We start from the raw sequence: 19,518 nt of genomic DNA on the forward strand, positions 1-19,518 counted from the left end.
ACTTCACAAATTGTTGATTTTCTCTTTTCTAACAGCACCGAGCCTGAGCAGATCAATATGTATAACCCTTTTCTTAATTAGTGTCCTGTTTTTGCTCCTAATTTAACTTCTTTAGAATTTTATTTGACTTGCTCTTGAAGACCCTGTCCCCTTAATTGTTTGTTTTCCCTTAATTATTAGCCAAACAATAATGAGATACAAAATGAACCAAAACATGACCAACATTATTGATCATACAATATCTGAAAATAAAGAAAGATGAGGGTCTCAGGAATACTGAACTATGAAGTTCAGTTTAGGGCCAAACAGGCCATAAATCACATATTTCTGTGTGTAATCTATTGGTTTACGTGTGAACACTATTGGTTTATGAATATTTACTATCGGTTTGCATGCATACTTAATTGGTTTGTGTGCGTACAATACTGGTTTCATTCATATGAACTATACTGGTTCGTGTCTGTATATTATCGGTTTGTGCGTGAACTATATCCGTTTGTATGTGCATACCACTGGTTTGCATATGAACTATATTGATTTGCGTGTGTATATCACTGGTTCCAGTACGATTTGTTATCAGTTTGTGAGTGAACTGCATTGGTTTACGCTTGCATGTTATCGGTTTGCCTATGAATTATATTGGCTTGTGTTCTGTGACGGTCTAACAATGGATTTGCGTATGCACTATATTGGTTTCATGCACGTCTTATATTGGTTTCATGTGGGTAACCTGTCGATTTTGCGCTTGAACTCTATTGGTTGTATGTGTGCACTATGTCGGTTTCGCGTATGAAACATATTGGTTATACGTACGCACCCTATCGCAACTCTGTAGTGATGGCTCGTTCTTGAACGACTCGTTCATTTTGAACCAATCTTTAATGTGACTCGGGAAGAACGAATCGTCTCGTGGGAGTGATTCGTTCAGTCGCGCATGCGCATTTGCGCAACTTCCTATAGTGTCTGTATTGGAATTGATTCACCTGTTTCGAGTCTTCGGGTTTTTCAAGTCGTTCGTTCATCACGTGACAGCCCCATACGCTTAACCAGCTCAGTCTGAGCCGAAAAGTGAATTGAACGAAATGACTCGATAAATGATTCGTTCATTTTGCTGAACGAGACTCAAAAGTCCAAGTCGGTACAATGATCCGAACTTCCCATCACTACTGTGTATGAACTACTGTATATCGGTTCTGCATGTGAACTATATTGGTTGTTCACGTGATCTTCAGAGGAAATGGGCGGGGCAAGAAACAGGAACTCAAGCAAGGGCCGGTAGAGTCATGGAGTGTAAAGACAAGTGGCTAGAAGACGCATCTGTGTTTAAACGGCACTATATATTTTTTCCGCACAATACGTTTGCGAAAGGACTTGGTGGTAATTATTACTATTTAACAGAATCTACCCTTGAGTCTGTAATGAACACAAGGCTGAAGTTAGGTACGTATTGGGCCGTCTTCTTATTCGCTTCCAGGATCATGTTTGCTTGCACCCAGCCACAGTACTTTTTCACACAACTTTTGAAAGCAGTTATTCATTCTGAAGGCAAAATATTCAACATTTACTAACGCCTTTATCCAACATACAACATTTAGATACTACTGGTTACATTCACCCAGTGCCCCCCACGCCGCACAGACAGGTGAAGCGACTTGTTTATGGTCACATAGTGTCATTATCAGGACTTGAACCCACAAACTCAGTTTAAAAGTGCAGTCTTAAACACTGCGCCACAATGCTTGCACATCTACAACGTGTATATTAACTGGCATAATATAAACTTGTCCAGGACAGATTCCATTGTTAAAGTTGAGTTTAACATTTTCAACCCGTTGAAGTTTTGGTTGAAAATCTGGAATATTTATTTTTTCAAATAATGGATCAGTTTGCGGATTAATGTACACACTGTAGAATATTTTGCCTTGCTGTTAATATAGAAGAAGAAGATGGTTTGTGAATAAGTAGCGGACTGCAAGCTTATACTGGATGTAGCTAGAAGTGAATAAAAAGGCAGCTGAATGTGCACCTAACTTAAAAATAATTACAAACATACTGTGACATGCAAAAGTATTCAATCCCCTTGAAAGTTGTCATAACTTTATGCAAGACAAAATATTTGTACACATATTTATTCATTCAGTATTTTTTCTTATGCTGTAACAAAACATTTCCAAAGTCAAAATAAACTATTTTATGTAACATTTAATTGAAGAAGAAAATCTCCAAAGTTAGTGTTTACATAAGTGTTTAAACTCTGTGCTTTGGAAGCTCCAGGTTTACACCAATGACAAATTAATTACAAAGGTGGCAGACATTTGACAGTCATAATTAAACATAATGAGGTGCTACTTTCTCTCTGAATATAAAAAGCCCCCTTCATAGGGGCCGTAGTCTTTGGTGGACAGTCATTGAAAAAATGAAGAGAGAGGAGCTTCTGCTGATGTAAGAAAGTTATTGAAATGCACAAGGTAGCAGGAAAGGACTATAAAAATATCAAGAGTCTGATGTCCCATTGCGCACTGCTGGATCTATCATCAGAAAGTGGAAGGTTCATCACAGCACCCAGACTCTTACTAGAACTGGCCGTCCCTCAAGACTGAACATCAGAGTTAGACACTAACTGGAGAGACAGGAGACTAGAAATCCAACCGTCACTCTCAGATGTTTGCAAAGCTTTTTGGCTGAAACTGGAGTGAAGGTGCAGGGGTCCACAATTTCAAGAGCTCTCCATTAAACAGGCCTCTACAGGAGGGTGGCAAAAAAGAAGCCACATAAAAGCACATATGGCTTTTTCCAGTTAAATGTGGGGAGAAGGGTTTATGGTCAAATGAAACCAAAACAGAACTTTTTTCTCAGACTTCAAAGAGGTACAGAATGTCTGGTGTAAAACAAACACTGCCATGCCACAAGAAACACCAGACTTACAGTGGAATATGGTGGTGGCAACATCTTGCTATGGGGATGTTTTTCATGTGCTGGGACTGAGAATCTTGTCAAAGTTGAAGGGACAATAGATGGGCACAAATACCACACAATATTGCAGGAGAACTCGTTCCAGTCTGCTATGAATTTAAAGCTCGGGAGAAGATTCATCTTTCAAGATGACAATGACCCTAAGCATTAGACCAAAGTGACACTGGGATGGCTCAAAAACAGACAGGTGAATGTTTCAGAATGGCCAAGTCAAAGCCCTGATCTTAACCCTGTTGAGAATCTGGGGAACTGTTTGAAAACTGCTGTTCAGAGATACCATCCCACCAACATAGAGGGTACCTAGAAATCATGCCAAGAAGAATAGGGAAAGAATCACACCTGAGCAATGTGCAGAACTGGGGTGTATTTACATACCCCAAAAGAATGAAGGCTGTTACTGCAGCAAAAAGGTTCTTGACAAAGCTTTGGGCTTGAATACTTAGGCAAAAAATCACTTTGGAGTTTTTCTTTAGCTATTTGGAGTTTGATAACGTTTTGTTACAGCACAAGAGTTCACATTAAAAATACCAAATGGATAAATATGTGGACAAATCTTTTGTCATGCAGAAAATTAGGATGACTTTTAAAGGGATTGAATACTTTTGCACGTCACTGTATGTTTGTGAAAGGGCTTGGTGGTAATTCTTTTTACCAGTATTTTCCCTTAATTCTGAAATGATCACAGGGCTGAAGTTAGGTTCGCATTCGGCTGGCATTTTATTCACTCCCAGCTACTCCCAGTATAAGCTTGCAGGCAGCTACTTATTCACACAGGTTTTGCAAAGCAGCTTCTTATTCCATTATAACAGCAATGCAAAATATTCTACGGAGTGTACATTAATCGGCAGACTGATCCATTATTTGAAAAAATAAATATTCACATTTTGGTCCTGCACGGGTCAAAATTGTTAAAACTCTAATTTAACAAATGAATCTGTCCTGGACAAGTTTATATATGCCAATGTCACAAAACTATGAAAATTAAGGTGGCCCAACGTTATTTAACAGTGCCCATTAAATATCACAGTAAATCCCATTTATCTGATATTAAAGTGAGAATACATTGTCAGTTTCACCCTGATACTCGCACTGGGCAGAGCACAACTCCGCTGCATGTTAAAAAAACGCATCTGTCTTTTCACAAAACTGTGAAAGGTAAGGTGGCCCAATATGATGTAACTGACCCATGCAGGTCCTAAATGTTAAATGTTTAGCTTTTCAAAGAATTGACACGTCAATTAATTTACACGTTATAGATGTGCAAGCATTGCGGTTTGGGCTTTTCACTTTCAACCCTTTGTTCGTGAGTTCAAGTCCTGAGACTGACACTGTGTGACCCTGAGCAAGTCACTTCACCTGTCTGTGCGGTGTGGCGAGGGGTCGCCGGGCATAATAAATCTAACTACAAAGTAGTAGTAACTAAGTGTTATGTTGCATAAAGACGTCAATCGTAAATGTTGAATATTTTGCCTTTAGAATAAGTAACAGTTTTGCAAATACTGTGTGAACAAGTACAACTGCGGGTTGCAAGCATGTAGATGGGACCGAATAAGAAGACGGCCGAATACGTACCAAACTTCAGGCTTGCGTTCATTAGATAGATAGATACTTTATTAATCCCAAGGGGAAATTCACATAATCCAGCAGCAGTATACTGATACAAAGAAACAATATTAAATTAAATAGTAATAAAATGAAAAGATTAAAATAAAATTAATGTTCGCATTTACTCCCCCGGGTGGAATTGGAGTCGCATAGTGTGGGGGAGGAACGATCTCCTCAGTCTGTCAGTGGAGCAGGACAGTGACAAAAGTCTGTCACTGAAGCTACTCCTCTGTCTGGAGATGACACTGTACAGACTCAAGGGTAGATTCAGTTAAATAGTAATAATTACCACCAAGCCCTTTCGCAAACGTATCGTGCGGAAAAAATATATAGTGCCGTTTAAACGCAGATGCGTCTTCTAGCCACTTGTCTTTACACTCCACGACTCTACCGGCCCTTGAGTTCCTGTTTCTTGCCCCGCCCATTTCCTCTGAAGATCACGTGCACAACCAATATAGTTCACAGGCAGAACCGATATACAGTAGTTCATACACAGAGTTGCGATAGGGTGCGCATGCATAACCAATATGTTTCATACGCGAAACCGACATAGTGCACACATACAACCAATAGAGTTCAAGCACAAAATCAACAGGTTACCCACATGAAACCAGTATAAGACGTGCATGAAACCAATATAGTGCATACGCAAATCCATTCTTAGACCGTCACAGAACGCAAGACAATATAGTTCATACGCAAACTGATAACATTCAGCCGAAAATCAATGCAGTTCACTCACAAACCAATAACAAACGTACTGGAACCAGTGATATACAAACGCAAATCAATATAGTTTATATGCAAACCAGTGGTATGCACGTACAAACGGATATACTTCACGCACAAACCGATAATATACAGACACGAACCAATATAGTTCATATGAATGAAACCAGTATTGTACGCACACAAACCAATTAAGTATGCATGCAAACCGATAGTAAATATTCATAAACCAATAGTGTTCACACGTAAACCAATAGATTACACACAGAAATATATGATTTATGGTTTGTTTATCCCCTCATACTATGGTCCGTCTCCGTAGTTTGATAATTCATTCGCTTGGGTGTTTATTGTTGCTTTTACAGCAGTGACGAGTGTGCGTTGGTTTTGTGTGTATCACTAAAGATTCTGGATCACCCGGATCTTTGGAAAACTTTGAAGTTTGATACAGCAAGTTACCATACTGATTGTACACCTTGTAGATAACCCTAACCGTTAGTATATATTAAAATGTTCAGATGTTACTTCTATTCATTGCATTGGTATAATTGTACCGTTACACGTTAAATAATATATAGGCCTATCTCATTAATGTATTGTTTCAATTCTGCTACGAGCTTCAATTAGCACTGGATTTCCTTCTCGCAGTCAAACTTTGATGTGCGAGAAGGCTTAACACATCAAGTATGGTATTCATAAATGAAGCATTGTCGCTGTCGGATAAACTACATTTTGATCATTTTGTATAACTATTTGAAGGTTTTGGCATGTGGGGACCCGGGGGAAGGCAGAGGGGCCCACACGTACCCAGTTGTCTGGGGCCCAAATATTTCTGGCGGTGGGCCTGGGTGCTGATCCGTCACCTATGGCCATGAGCTGTGCGTATTGACCGAAGTACTAGATCACAGATACGAGCGGTTAAAATGAGTTTCGGGGGTTCTGGGCTCAGCCTTCGAGAAGGGGTGAGGAGCGAAGACGAGATGTAGGATGTCTTCTGGACACCAGCCTGGGGAGATATTGCAGCAATGTCCAGCCGGGAGGGGACCTCGGGGAAGACCAAGGCTGGGTGGGAATGAGTCGGACCCCCTCGGGGATTTGGAGCAAGTGGCAGGAAAAGAGAATCCTGGGTGTCTTTGCTTAGACTGCTGCCCCAATGACCCAGACCAGATTCGCTGATGTAGTGTAGTAACCACTGACATACGATGTGGATTGCTGTGCTCTGATGGCTAACAAACACACACACGTCAAACACACACTGGGGCTAGGCTAACGTAGAGTCGGCAGTTCACCTAACCTGTATGTCTTTGGACATTGAACGGAAACCGCAGCACTCGGAGAAAACACATGCAGGCACGGGAAGAACAGGCAAATTCCTTACAGTGAGGCACCAGCGAAACTACTGCGCCAGTGTGCTTGCTGTCTTGTCATGTCACATTTTAAAATGCTGATATCAGAATTAGGAAACTTAATATCAATTTTTAAAACTCCGATATCTTGTCATTATGAAATTTCAAAGATATACGATATCAGAAATTTGAATTTTGATATCAAGAAAGACGATTTCAATTCTGAAAAGACTTCCTCCACTTGCGAATTCCGTTGTCTACACCGGCGGCAGATGACAGGCAGCTTTCTCCACCTCCTCTAAGTCCTATTGGATAGTCTTAGCAGCCTATCGGGTTCTAGCACTGGACGGTATAGTCCCGCCCCCTCTTCGCCCATTGGGTGTAGTCAGACTATGCGGAAAATTAGTGGAAAACGGGCTCACCTGTGCGGGGGCGGGGCGTCGCCTTAGGCCTTTCACGCTGACCGGTCACAAGAAACGCTAGGTGTTCTTTAATGTTTTTCCTATAAACGTTAGTGGTTTTATAAAATTATTAAAGTTTAGTTGAGGAGAGCTCGGCCGGGACCTGTTTACTTTCCTAATATTTAAACCTAAGCCAGAAGCAAGAAGAATTCGGGTCACGTCAGCAACGCGAAACAGGTAATTGTTGTTATTATTATTTGTATTTTTGCAGTAAGTGAGTCAGATGGAATGCTGCATCATCGCCTGCGCTACTCTGGCAGTTGAAGCTAACAGAAGGCGTTCATCCGAATGAACCGTTAGCACAGAAGATCAGGTTGACAGCCCACGCAGAGCTGCAGCTGAGCATAAAAATGTAAAACTGGGACAAGTGGACAAATGTCGAGTCTTCTGACTGGCATGCATTGTTTCATTTATTTGGACGTGTGTGATGCGCATGACAGGCATGCCGTTTAGTTTTGAAGTGAGGTATCTGCGTACACATTGTATTGGTAAGGAAGGCTTTATTTTGGTAACGAAGCCGAAGTCTTAAATTCTGAATTATAATCGTGATGACGCTGTCCAGAAGACAGGCGTGCGTCAGTGGACAGGTCGAGCGGGTAGATCTCGAGTTGTGTTTTTGAAGTGATCTTTCCAGATTCCAGTAACCCTGCTCTGCTGTACGAGACACTTAAGATGGGTTTCTAACCACAGTTCCCAATTTGGCATAACGAGGGCAGAGGCCGAGGTCACTTATTGACTTAAAAACTGTAGTGCATTTATTGTTACAAGGTAGTAATCCAATCGACATGCGACATCTCCTGTTTTGAGCCCCCACACCGAAGGGGAGGCCAGTCACCACGAACTGGGACTCGTCAATTGAGCACACCGCTCGTCTTTAGATTTGTGAAGCACACTGCCAAGTTACGGGAGAACATGAGGACTGCATTCGGATCACACGGTGTGTTCGAGTCAAAACCCCATGAGCTCTGCCTCCTCCGAGAGGCCCTGGACTTGTTTCTGTTCAAGTTGCTTCGCCACGTTAGGAGCCTTAAATAACGGGGCAGCTTAGAATGTTAATATGTTTAAGTGACTGTTTTATTTGAATGGGTCTCATGGATTTTATAATGTCGCACGTTCATGATCAACCGCTATTGACATAAATATCAATTGTATAGCATCCCTATCATGCTGTAATGCCTTTGTTGTCCTGTACCAGAGCGTATTAAATGTGATTTACCTGATTTTGTAGCAGCAGTTAGAGCATTAATTGTACTGTACTGTACTGTTAGGGTTTCCGGCCAGTGTCTCGTGACAGTAGCGCGCGCGCGCGCTCACACGTCGGTGTGTCGGTTCTGCGAGCCAATGCCTGGCCTTGCATTACCGGTCACCGAGGTGCCTTCTCGCACTCCATAGCACTCCGGGCTGAGGGGCAGTAGAGACCCCCTAATGGCACAGGCCGCTCATTACAGTACCCAGGGGGTATTAATGAGCCAGTGCAGTTGCCGTTGTTAACACGTAACCTTTTTTCTCCTTCTTCTGCACGTAAACAGCATTACACCACAATACGTAAGGTTTGCAATTAAACTGGACAAAAGTAAAAAAAATAAAAATAAACAGGTTTACGACAGCCCTCCGTACTGTTTCCAATGCTGATCTATAAAGTTTTTGCTGTTATTTATTTTTGTACGCCTGTATCATAAAAGGGAATTGGATTCAAATTTTGCAGCATGTTGGGGACACGGAAGGGCGAAAGCAGTAAGAGACTTCAGGACCGCAAGAAAATAACCATTTAGGTAAGGACTAATAAGAGGAGGCATGTTTTGTTATTGAGGAGGATTAGGGTGTACAAATAATACATTTTTAAATATCTTTTGTTAATTGATTTTATTTCAAAAAGTAACAGTGTACAATAAAACAGGTACAATTTGTACACCAAATAATTTCAAAATTAATCCAGAAGAACAGAAAATGTTAATTATAAAAGAGGACAGAGATGATATAAAAATTCAACTCCCAACCAAAAAGAAGGAGAGGAAAGCCCCCTATACTTTCCCATGCACAATATGTGTGCTTATTGTAAGATTTTTTTTTTAAATGAAGTGCTGTGATGTTTTAAAGACGTTCTGGACAGACCGTACAGGCAAGAATTAGAATTTTTTCCAATTTTATACAGCATTAGTTTCTCAGTTATACAAGGTGGGTTGGGAGTCTTCCAGTTAAGCAAGATAATTGTACATGCTAGTAGTGTGGTATAGGCCGGTACAATCCATTTGTGCCCTCCGCTGTAAGCCCACAAATACAGCTGACGATGGGTTAAGGAAGGACTGAGACCCCAGTGCTGTCTGGTAAACATTCACAGAGTTTTGGTCCACAATGATGTTAATTTGACACATTCCCAAAACGATTCTTGTGTAGACTTTACTAGAGGGCCTCAAATTGCACACACTTTAGTACTTTTATCAGGTATTGTACTTTAGCACTTCTCACTTCATTTGTACGTCTATAACCTCAGGCAATTCGCCACAATAAAAGAACAAGCAGGAGTCAAATTACACATTTAATAATGTGTTATTGATAACCAGTAACAGCACACTTCACGATAACGTGCAGTAAATCCACTTGACTTGCACATTCCAGTTTTCATCCTCTTTCTCTGTACGTTTAGCATTCGTTTGCTCAGAGGTTGATGCACTTGCTTCTGCTTTTCTCCACCCTAGCGGCCCACTTCTTCTCTTCTTTCGTCAGCATGTTTTCGCGTTAAATCTGATTAAGTCAGTGTTTGTGTTGCAGTTACTTAGTAGGTTTTCCTTAATTTTTCAGTTAAGCTAACACTTAAGTCTTCAATCTGCCTCAAGAATGATTTAAGATATGAAGAGGTAGGGGAGGTGGTAGGGATGAGAACGGCGCCCGTACGTACAGTATATGCCACAAGGCCTCACTGCTGGCCGCTGCCGAGAGTTGATTCTACAATAAAATAAAATAAAAAGAGGAATAACCTTGGAGGTCAATCATCACCCCGAAAGCGGATAGTAGACGTCACGTAGTATATGTGTACCAAATTTCAGGTTAATAGGTCAAATGGTTTGTGAGCTACAGGTGATTTAAAATCCTGGTCAAACGGATAGCCACAGTAGCATATTATATAAGAAAATATTCATAAAAATAATATGGAAGTAAAGTATAATGTGAATGTTGGCAAACCATAACCATACGACCTGATAAATAAATGTGAGATGTGTAGTTTCAGGCAGCACACAAACGTTTCTGGTCAGCTCTTTTCAGGGAGAAATGCTAAAGTACAATACCTGATAAAGAGCGGTAAGTCTGTAGGATTTGAGGCCTTTTGATAAAGTCTGTGCAATAAAGAGTACAAAAGGGGAGTGCGGAGTCACAGAGGACAAAGACCAAACAGTCCTTCTCCATAGAAATCCTTCTTAAATAAAGTACAACACAGAGATTTTATGTAAAGGTGGTACAAGACTGAGAGCAGAAGCATCCATTCATCAACGAGGAACATATTCTTTAAATACAGCTTAAGGGGCAGCACTGGGGGTGAAACTAAAAAGGGGCATCATGTTTGGAAAACAGTCATCTAGGTAGGCAATCAGGACAAAGGGAAAGAAATTCTAAATAAAGACCGAGACAGACAAGAGAGGTAAATATTGCAGGTGTTAAGTAATGGCAATACTTAATTGAAATCAAGATTTATTTCTTTAATTAAAAAGGGAGCTAATACAAATTTGGAGGCCCCAGAATTTGAGATGTTTGGAACTGGAGAGTGCCTTTGAAAACTCTGAGGTGGTAGGCCGCTATGTGGTGGGCTTAGTCTGTAGACTAATGCAGGTTTCCTCCGGGAGCAGACACTGTAGTACTGTGTATTGTCTTCTGGGTGGATAGGCTCTTGGCCAGAATGGGGATAGATCTAGATGTCATTGTCCATGACATGAATGAAGGTAGGTTACCTGTTCTGCATTTGAATGTAGAATTGACAAAGTGGACCTCTCTGAAGTTCTTCCTGTGCTGCACAGCCGTCCAGGTAAAACCTTGGAGTAGGATAGACAGGTAGAGGTTTTATGGGACAACGGGACTCTTTCTGAAAAAGACGGCACTTGTCCCACTGTCATGGCTTACATTTGGACAGAAGGGGTATCGATACTTTGAAGAAGGATAAGAGTAGGGTAGTCAAGGATTAGGGGCCCGGGAAAGCCACCACACTGACAAATGTGGGGGCAGCAATGTAGCTGTTTCGAAAATTTACTCAAACGCCACCACTTTCATGTCAAATGTGAACGTCATCCGCACCAAATAACTCCAGGCTTCCTTTCTTCCTGTAAATACTGAGAAGTAGACATATCTCCCTAAATAGCCATACCTCTCGTGGAAAACAGGGTACACTGTACCTACTCCTTCCCTGGATGCTGCATTATTTAACTCTATACACTCGTTTCTTCTGGGCCTAGAAATGAGCCCTTCAAACAACACATACTGTATGGCCTCAACATAAGCATCTGCAAAGGGAACTCGAGGCAACCACTTGGCTTTGCTAGAGCCATGAAATCTCTGGAGTCTGCCACTTCACAGGCAATTTATCTGTGAGGTCGATGAATTGGAACCCTGACACCTTTGTTTTGTTTTGAAGCGAAAAAGATACATCAACACAAAATATGGGTTCATTTCAGTTGGAATGATGATGTCTTTCATGCCTTCTGAAGTTTATAGAAGTAGCAAATGAGGAATGGCAAGGATTGTAAATTAACTGTGCTTCTGATGGGGTTTTAATTGAAGTGTCCTCATTATTACCTCGCATCTTCGTTTGGTCACATAAAAGCACTTTTGTTTGGCCGATTAAAAAGACTTGACACCAGAATATTAAGAACTTATCAAACTGCCATATGAACTTTGTATATGCTATTATTTTTAAATTAAGGACACTGTCCAGTGAGAGTCAGACATAACAGTACAGTAGTGCATGAAATTATTGCAAAAGTGCCCCCTTAGGGGAAAAAAAGAAAGCTTTATGGTAAAAAATATAATTGAATTACCTGCCATACAGAACTAACACGCAGCACTCAGCATTGCTTATTATTCAAACAAAAACACATATTGTGGTGTGATGCTATTTAAATTCAGAAGAAAAAAATTGTTCCAACGGCAGCTGTTACTACGTAATGGTTCCTATCTGTTGTAATGAGTGTTCTGCGCCATTAGGGGTCTATACTGGACCTCAGCCAGGCGTGCTACGGAGTGCCAACAGAGTGAAGGACCAAATCAAATACTCAGAGGATCCGTACAGACTTTTTTCGAAACATGGTAGGATGTAATCAATCAGTGATATTTTAAAATAAGCTCATAAAGCACAGAGAATTTATTAATTTAGGTATGTTTACAAGGCTTAAATTTCACGCCGTTTGCCTTGCAATATCTCTCAGGGGTGGGGATCGATTAGTCTATATCTCAATTTTTCTTTTTGTAAAAACTTGATTGATTTGTATGGATTGCAATAAAATAAAATAAAAAAGAGTGAAGGACCTCAGTGACCTGTTAATGCGGGCGAGGCATTGGCCCATAGACCCCAGACACTGGTCTGTGAGCGCGCTACTGGCCCGGAAAACGTAACATTACGGTACACTGATGCGCTAACCTCTCATACGACTTCGGCTGCAGTTCTTCCACTTCGAAGTGTTAGTTCAGCAGGCTTCTTTCTATGCCAAAGTTTAAATGGATGTTGGCGCAGAAAGGCGCGTTTCTGTACGTCCATCTGCGAAGCCTATTGGAGATTCGAGTAATGGGCGTTTCTTTTCGTCCGCTTCTAAATTCTATAGGATATTGGACTAATGGGCGTGTCTGCCCCGCCTCTTTTGGCTCTCGGTAAAACGCTGACTACGCCACCTCCCACATGCTCTTAAGCGAGGGAATGAAAAGGCGAAAAAGAGCGAAACACTAGGATTTGAACAAATGTTTGACTCGGAATGCTGCTGATACTCGTTTTACAAAAACATATTATAAGGAGTAAGTAAAGAAGGCGGAACTGATTGAGAAGTAGTGAGCTGGATGTTCTGTTTTGTTAATTTAATGATATTGAAGAGAAGAACAAGAAATTTGGCAAACGAGAGAACTGTCAGTCCATCAAGCGCGTTTGTTTAGCTAATAGCTTGTTTTCCAGTATTTATCTTTATTTAGTGGTTTATGTGGATATCATTTTATATCTAATATTGCATATTCCCTATTGCTTTTTCTGAATTCCTGTAAACGCTCTTTGAACATAGGAAAGGCGTTATATAATTAAAATATACCTACCCGCTACAATACCGGACAGTCCAGGTGTATGTAGTAAATGACCCCTTTATCCTATTTATTATGTTTTTGTAGTTTTTATTATTTACCTCTCTTTACAAATGCATAATGCTAAATTTCTTATGACTGACTATTAAAAGTAAGTTTTGGTTTCTGTTTTTTCTTCTTTTGCAGGTCATGTTTTCTCCTGAAGATGGTAGGAGGTGGGTTCGAACCCACAGTCTGTTTTATCTTGGGTGGTGGATCTGAAGGTGTTTATCTTAAAGAGCTGCCCTTTCAGCACTTTTAACAACTCATCTCTCCGTCCAAAGGTCAAATAAAAGAGTCTTTTTGTTTGTCATTCTTCTGGGTCCTCCTCGGCTCGGGGCGCCCTTTGGGTCGACGGTCTCGATCGCCGGGCCGACTCGGTCTTGGCTCATGGGGTCATTTGCTTGTTTCGCTATGACACCACGAGAGTCCCCTTTAGAAGAACGGTATAGAAATTATTTATACCGTTAATTCTTCGGTGGCCACAGCAAACAAAGAGTCTGTTTTCTATTTTAGTTGTTGCTATGATTTAGGAGCAGACTCAAACCCGCAAGCTTCTACCGTGGATGACTGGTCCAACCGGTTGAGCTACCGAGTCTGACTGGCTAGAACGCCGACCAATGTTAGCGATAGGTCTGCGGACCCCATAAATTAATGGCTTGCCCCTTATCACGGCTGGAGAGGACGGTGCTCGAACCCTGCACCTCCGTTTTTCTGAATCGGCTCGTCTATCTCGGTGAGCTAGTCCTCCGGCTGGAAGTAACCAGAAATCTCTTTTATCATTGACAGAATGATGGGCGATGCTAATAAATGGACATTTTTTAGGTGGCTTGAGCTTAGGGTTTTCATAGACTCGAGTCTGCCTCTTAAACCGGGGTGGTCGGTCTGTTTGAACCGTGTGGCCGGTTCGGGTCGCTCTCTTTTCGTTGTCTGCACCTTTAGCGGCGTACACTATAAACTATTTTTTTTTAAATAAAGAGACTACTTTCTATAATAATACCCCTCTACTCGGGCTGGGATTCGAACTCGTGCACGGGTGGGTCCTATCGATGGTCTGCCCGGTTGGGCTACCGCAACCGACTCACCGCCCTGACGGTCAGTCGTGCTTTATAACCGCGATAGGTCAGCGGACCCCTTAAATAAACGGGTCCTTTACTACATACACCTGGACTGGCCGGTATTGTAGGGGGTGGGTTGAATTAGCTCGTTTATTGGGGGCTAATTCTCTGTGGCGAAGTATTTAATATTATTGGAAGTTGGAGTGCACTGCATTTAAACTGGCAATTAAGAAATAATTAGAAGTAAATCCTACGTGGTGCGTATGGGGGCTTGATCCCGAGACTTCCCTTATCCTCCTGAGCTACTCGCCCACCCTTTATTAACCTCAGTGTCTCCAAAGTTATGTGCGACACCGGACGACTCAAAAGGTGCACAGCAGGCGACGCGGGGACGAAATCCTCTCGTTAATGTAAGCCGAACAGCAACAGCAGACAGAGGTAAAGTTTTTTCAAATCCTAGCGTTTTGCTTTTTAAAGGGGTCTATAAAAGTCGCCTTGGATAAAGGGGTCAGTCAAATAATAACTAATAATACGCGCGTTGTGCTTACAGAATCCCACTTTGATATTCCATCCATCCCTGTGGTTGTATGAGCGCAAATCCCCCCCACTAATACGGTGGGACCCCAAGCGAGTGAATTCAACTGCCTGCGCTGCTACTAAGGAGCCAATTGTGTCTCGCCTTGTGTGAAGAGTTCAGTAAAAATTAACAATTTAGCTCGCGACTTTACTGATGAAGTCAATAAGAATGAGCTGACTGAAGAACAGTAACCTGGCGCTTCTGTTTTTAATCCGTTGTTCATCTTTGTGTCTCATATATTTATATTTATTTAGTGTTGTTTTGTATCCCATTTTATTTCCTGCTGTTTATTTTGTAAAGCACTTTGAGCTTGGGAAAAGCACTGTATAAAAAAAATGTATTATGACATTTGTGTATTTGTTAGCATTTGCTTCCCTTTAGAAATGCAGAATAGTCAGTTATCTTTATTATTATTATTATTAAAAGTAAGTTCATTCTTCCAATAAAGGACGCAAAGCAGCTTTTCTTTTGATGAGGCTAAGAGGTGAGATTTGAGCCCACTGCTTCTTCCGTCCTGGCTGGTGGTCTGGTGCAGAGCTGCTCCTTGGACCCCCGTTGCACTGGAGCTCCAACACTTTTAAGAACCATTCTGTCTGTTGGCGCTGCAAATAAAAGAGAGTGTAATGCTTACCATCATTCTTCTGGACCCCCTTCGACTCGAGCTTCATTGCAGGTCCAGCTCATTGTCGGGGGTCGTTCTGTCAAATCCTTAACCACTACCCCAGCATACCCGAGCTAAACCCGCTTAAAGACTGACAGTCGGCTGAATTCGGATCTCCTTTTAGATGATGCAGTCTGGGCTTCACTTTACGCGGACCCCCAGCCCATTCACGGTTCCTACAAAAGCGTTGTGACTCCTTCTGACTGTAATGCGGGGTCCTACATCCTAATGGGCTACTTTCACAGATTTTAATTTTTTTCCTTTTAGGTCCCCAAACCTATCAGCTCCTCTGGCCAGGATAAAGCAGGTGTAGACGATGGATGGACGGTCCCTGTTCGTCTCTTAGGTCCCCACCTTCTCTCTGTGTCTTTTATCGCAGTACTTTGAACTGGCAAAGATGTTATGGCTGGAGACACCAACAAGTATATGTAGCCAGCCAGACTTTTTTTTTTTTTAGCTATCCTTTGGAAACAGTAAGATCACCGCGCACACAAACTCTTGTTTTAGATTTATTTTTTATATCTCCCGATGTAGACTGTACTTAATCTATACAATACAATACAATACAATACAATTAATTTTTTTATAAACCAAAATCACACAAGAAGTGCCGGAAGGGGCTTTAACAGGCCCAGCCTCTTGACAGCCCCCCAGCTTTGACTCTCTAAGAAGACAAGGAAAAACTCCCAAAAATGGAAAAGAAACCTTAGGACAGGCAGTTCAAAGAGAGACCCCTTTCCAGGTAGGTTGGGCGTGCAGTGGGTTCTGAAACTTTAAAAGTGTATTTTTTTCAGGTACGTCTTGTTTTGCTTATCTTTTTAAAATACCGTCGAAGTCGCTGAACTGTGTTATTAACAATAATAGCAATAAAGATTACGGTTTTATACATTGCATTTATACAACCATTCCATGTACATAAAATACTGAACATCTCTTACAGGTATGCCAAGTCAGTGACAGAGACGTACAGTAGGCTTTGACCACAGGCGCATCTTCAAAAAAACAAACACAACGAAAAACAGTGTTTATGTACTGCGATGTCGTATATCTGCCACAAGAGGGCAACATGATGGCAATTTTGCCTTTTGTTGTTTATCATCATTTACCATTACTATCGTTTTTATTATATACTATTTATACTTTTTTTCCTCTCTCTCTTTTATTATATACTCTTTTTTTTCATATAACGTCTTTCATATTGGACACGCAGGTTAGGTGGATTGGCGATTCTGAATTGGCCCTAGTGTGTGCTTGGTGTGTGGGTGTGTTTGTGTGTGTCATGTGGTGGGTTGGCACCCTGCCCAGGATTGGTTCCTGCCTTGTGCCCTGTGTTGGCTGGGATTGGCTCCAGCAGACCCCCGTGACCCTGTATTCGGATTCAGCTGGTTAGAAAATGGATGGATGGATATTGGACACTTTTATGACACTTGTTCTTTATAGCTCCTGTCGCACTGGGTACTACTATAGCACTTAATGACTGTTCCATCATTCTTTATTACTTTCTTTTTTTCAGTATGTTACCTGTTAGTGTAGACACTAATATATGGCACTTGTATCGCATGCAGTATATACTGTACTTAGTTAGACAGAGGCGTTTTTTTTTTTTTTGACCAGAAGCGCATCTTCTAAAAATATTTATAGACTGGAACTTTCTATGGCTACCAGAAGAGGGCGACAAGACGTCAACTTTATCTTTGCTATTTATCATCTCCATTTGCTTTTCTTTCTTTCTTTCTTTCTTCATATATTGCCTTTCATATTGGACACTATTATTTACCTCTTAATCACTGTTAATCTTTTATACTGGATACTATTATATAGCACTAAATGACCTTTCTATCATTCTTTTTCATACAGTGCCTTTCAAAGTGGACACTAATGTATAGCAGTTGTAGCACAGAACAATATGCTGAGTATTTGAAAGACTTTTTTTTTTATACCACAGATACATCTTTTTAAAGTATTTATGAGCTGCATCTTTGTATTTCAGCCACAAGAGAGCGACAAGATGTGAACTTTGCCTTCTGTTGTTTGTCATCCCCATTCCCCATTACTCTCATTTCTTTCTTACTTTCTGAATTTTTTTCTTTCATATGGCACCTTTCATACAGGACAGGGCATGTTGTTGATGAGGCCTTCCCCGGTTCAGAGCACTGTATTTTCACTGCCCACCTCATTTCCTTTTTTGCTCTCGCCTTCGCTGCCTGATCCATTCCTTCGCCTGTCTCCTCAAGTTCTGCTTGTGGTAGGCCGTATTGTGAACCTCACCTTGAGACTGCTTTAGACTTCAGCAGATTTTAAGTTGCTTTTTCCCTCTCTCTAGAAAAAAGAAGACATTGCATGTATGTAGAACTTTTCATGATACCTAAAGTGCTTTACATAGAGTGGGGAGCCACTTCAGTCATCACCAATGTGCGGCACCCACCTGGATGATGTGACAGCAGCTATTTTTGTGTCCGTAAGCTCACCACACATTAGTTATTAGGTGGTGGAGAGGTGAGAGATAGTTAGCCAGTTAGAGACAGTGGGTGATTAGGAGGTGAGCATGACCAGGCCATGGTAGGCACTTTAGCCAGAACATCAGGATATATCCAACTCTTTATGAGAGTCGGAGTGGTGCCATTTTTGCGGCAGTGTTAGCAATCACTATACTGGGGGAATACTGTACTGTACTTTACACAGGGTTTTATACTGAAAACCAAACAGAAGAGTCTGAGTCATGAAGATTAAGGTCCTATCAACAGGAATGCAAATACTCCAGAACAATGTAAAAAATAAACTCCACCAATCCAACTTTTCTTCATGGTGAAAATTTGCTATCACTGAGCCATAATCTGAAGGCTGTGCTCAATGTCACTGCAGCCCATAAATCAGGACTTCTGGGAAATGGGTGGGAAGTGTGAACTCTAGTAGTGTAAGCTATGGCCGGTCTAGATGGAGCTGTCCACAGTGAATGTACTGAATAAGGCCTTTTATTGATTCATGACTCCAAGTTCCAGCATAACCAGCTTTATCACCCTCCATGATTCTGTTTCTCTAAGGGTGAGACGTGCCAGTGTTCACACTGGTGACACTTTGACGCAGATGCCTCTTGGCCTTTGGACAGGGCCACTTTAATATGGCATCAGCTTTACAACACTTGGGTTTCACGTATCCCTGCCCACCAGGTAGCCCAAATATTTGGCTTTGGTCAACCCAAAGAAACAGTTCTTTGGGTTGATACGAAGACTGATCTTACCTAGTGTATGGAGTATGGCTTGGGCCTGCTGTAGGTGTTCCTTTCATGTGCTGGAATCGATAATCCAGGTAGGCAGCAATATAGGAATTATGGGAATGAAGCACTCTATCCATCAGATGCTGGAAGGTTGCCAGAACCCTGTGCAACCCAAATGGAAGGACACGGTACTGCCAGTGTCCACTAGGGGTGCTAAATGCAGTCTTCACCTTGGCAGAGTCCATTAAAGGAACCTACAAGTACCTTTTCTTCATGTCAAGTGTGATCAAGAATTCCTCCTTGCCTTGCCACTCATGGAAGTCATCCACTTGAGGCATTGGGTAAGCGTCAAATTATGAACCTTGATTAAGTCGACAGAAATCATTGCAAAACCATCTTCCATCAGGCCTAGGAACCAAGACAATATGACTGGACCAGGAACTATGACCTTCCTCTAAAAGACTTAAGACAGACAGGATAACTGATTCCAGTTCCTCTCATTAAGTCACTGTCAAACTAGGTCTGAAGTTAAGTGCTGTTTTCCAAGCAAAGAATGAATGGAGTTGTGCCGAGGAGGAACCAGGGTCCCTATTC

General features: G+C 41.5%; 1 protein-coding gene and 1 long non-coding RNA gene across 2 annotated transcripts in view; both read left to right on the forward strand.

Moving 5' to 3' along the window:
• npepl1 (aminopeptidase like 1) overlaps positions 1-19,518 on the forward strand; it is a 60,013-nt gene that overhangs the window by 33,394 nt on the left and 7,101 nt on the right. The window lies entirely within an intron of this gene.
• On the forward strand, positions 12,946-15,306 carry LOC120514515. Its single transcript, XR_005630477.1, has 3 exons — positions 12,946-13,102; positions 13,562-14,910; positions 15,023-15,306. It is a non-coding gene; the product is annotated as an uncharacterized LOC120514515 (long non-coding RNA).

The sequence above is a fragment of the Polypterus senegalus genome, chromosome 14 (genome assembly GCF_016835505.1).
Source record: "Polypterus senegalus isolate Bchr_013 chromosome 14, ASM1683550v1, whole genome shotgun sequence".
Lineage (NCBI taxonomy): Eukaryota > Metazoa > Chordata > Cladistia > Polypteriformes > Polypteridae > Polypterus > Polypterus senegalus.